At 44.9% G+C, this 2,365-nt stretch overlaps 2 non-coding genes across 2 annotated transcripts; both read left to right on the top strand.

The window, feature by feature from the left end:
* The first annotated feature begins 1,828 nt into the window (after positions 1 to 1,828).
* On the top strand, positions 1,829 to 1,947 carry LOC147728018 (5S ribosomal RNA). The gene has a single exon (XR_015309707.1). It is a non-coding gene; the product is annotated as a 5S ribosomal RNA (ribosomal RNA).
* Positions 1,948 to 1,952: 5 nt separating this feature from the next.
* On the top strand, positions 1,953 to 2,071 carry LOC147728017 (5S ribosomal RNA). The gene has a single exon (XR_015309709.1). It is a non-coding gene; the product is annotated as a 5S ribosomal RNA (ribosomal RNA).
* Positions 2,072 to 2,365: the final 294 nt, after the last annotated feature.

Genomic DNA, 2,365 nt, shown 5'->3' with positions numbered 1-2,365 from the left:
AATCCATAGGAGGAAGGACTGCTTTCTCAACCCCTGAGCTCTGGAACTCACTACCTTCCAAGATTTGAAGCATTCAGAAGCAATACACTTCAATAGAGATGTGAAATGTGGTACTTTCAAGAAAAGTACATCATCTCATAAGCCTACAATTTTACCTGGAATAATAATCAACTCTTCAAGTACAATCTAGAGTCTGCTGTCCACAGATACAGAACATCCCAAATAGAAAATACTTTCCATGTCAACGTAAGATATAAGGGGGTGACCTATGTCGATCCGGGGTAAAATATAGTAATGTCAATTCATATATTACCCTGATAGGCCTCACTAATACCCTGAATATCATTTAGGGGTCACCAGGAGTCCCAAATGCAACCCCTAGCTTGCCCCATGCGCCACTTGACGCTGCTTTTGCAATGCCTGGCCTCGGAGGTGGCAAAATCAATGCCATGAAGATTGGGGCAGCTCAGCCTTGTAGATTCCAGATTCCACACTCTTTTCTGGTCCATTTTATAGTAATAGTAAATAATAGTGTTTTTTTTCACTGTTAGCATAATAACATATGAAGCAGCAGGAGGAGCTGGAACTGGACCTTCTCTGGAAGCTATGGTAAGTAAAATGTAATGCTTTTAAATGTATGTTGTGTGCATGCGGGTGAGAATGTGTTTATGTGAGAGAGAGTGTATGTGTAAACTTGTGTCTGTATGTGTGAGCCTGACTCTGTGTGTGTGCATGAAAGTGAAGGAGAGTCAGGCAGTACAATTGACTGAAACTGAGGGACAGATCAATTAGAACTTTACAGCAGTGCAAAGTTATGCAAAGTGACCCAAACTGGTTCAAAATCTTGATAAACCATTTACTTTCTAGCATGTGTTTTACCCTGAAAAGTAGCCTTTAACCCTTTCGGAGCGTCGGACGGCCCTTGGCCATCCAACGTCATAGTGGGGTTCCCCCGGGCCGTCCGAACCACGCCCACCCTTTATTTCACCCGCACTTCTGCGAAATTTGCGCCGCGGTAAAGGGTGAAGTAGCACAGATAAGGTTTGTGCTGCTTTGTGATGAGCTTTGCATCACAGAGGCAGTTTTGGATTGGGAATGAAAATCGGCCCGGGCACACAATAAAACAAAATCGGCCCACATTTGCCTAAACACTCCTCATATCACTGCATTGGTGTAATCTTATAAAAAAAACTTTAGGAGGGGGGGTAAAAAAATGCACATGTTAGTTTACACTGGTGAAACAAGTGAGGCCACTTCTACTCAGGCCCCCTGACCCCGCTCGGTATGTGCAGACATTAATGGGCCGGCCCGAGAGACAAAGGGAGTGATACCTGTGGTAAACGGTGGTAATGAGCGCCCGTCCACCTCTAGAAAGGCCACTCAGACTCCCACTGGGCCACTATCTCTATCAGAAGAACAGAGACAGCGCCCAAATTGCCCCCCAGACTGCTAAAAAAAGCAGCCCACTGCAGCCCTCGGACACCGGCCCCTCGGGCATTGCCCGAATGTCAGCGTTACCAATCTGACACTGCACAGAGGTATGCTGTGGGTGTTATATGGGTATTTCAATGCTACTATACAGGGTTTTTGATGCAAAGTCCTATCCACTAAACAGGTTAGAGAAGGCTTTACATAAAAATAATACCTTCTTGCGGCAGGCATTAAGATAGAGAAATGTTTTCATTTCTTCTAACGTTTTACTCCTTGCATGTATGCTGCACTATAGAACACACATCCAATGTGTGACATTTTTTAAGGTAAACTTTCAGGTACAAAACCTTTGCTAAACATTATTCATACCCTTTGCATCATGGTGGCTAGGAATATGGCCTACGGCCATACCACCCTGAAAGCACCTGATCTCGTCTGATCTCAGAAGTTAAGCAGGGTCGGGCCTGGTTTGTACCTGGATGGGAGACCGCCAGGGAATACCAGGTGCTGTAGGCTAAAAAGCCTATGGCCATACCACCCTGAAAGCACCTGATCTTGTCTGATCTCAGAAGTTAAGCAGGGTCGGGCCTGGTTTGTACCTGGATGGGAGACCGCCTGGGAATACCAGGTGCTGTAGGCTAAAGCCTACGGCTAGGAATATGTACATGGTGCTACAGAGTCTGTTTGAACACCAGCACTGGGGAAGAGAGTAGTAGAACCATATCGTAGTAGATAAGGCTTTGCAATGCTCTCTTCCCCTAGTGTAATACAGCATAGCAACTTTAGTTGCTGTGCTGCTTGACTCTATTTTTTTATCAAACGTACCCCTAAGTGTCAGTTGATATGAGTGAATCAGTGAGTGAGAATAAGTGAGTGAGAGAAAGACTAACTACAAATAAGTGAGACTATGGGTGAGAATGAATGTGTTTGGTTT

This window comes from Lissotriton vulgaris, chromosome 3_1, assembly GCF_964263255.1.
Source record: "Lissotriton vulgaris chromosome 3_1, aLisVul1.2, whole genome shotgun sequence".
In the NCBI taxonomy this organism is placed as follows: Eukaryota; Metazoa; Chordata; class Amphibia; order Caudata; family Salamandridae; genus Lissotriton; species Lissotriton vulgaris.
The sequence above is the reverse complement of the archived record's forward strand: the minus strand, read 5'-3'. Positions and strand labels throughout refer to the sequence as shown.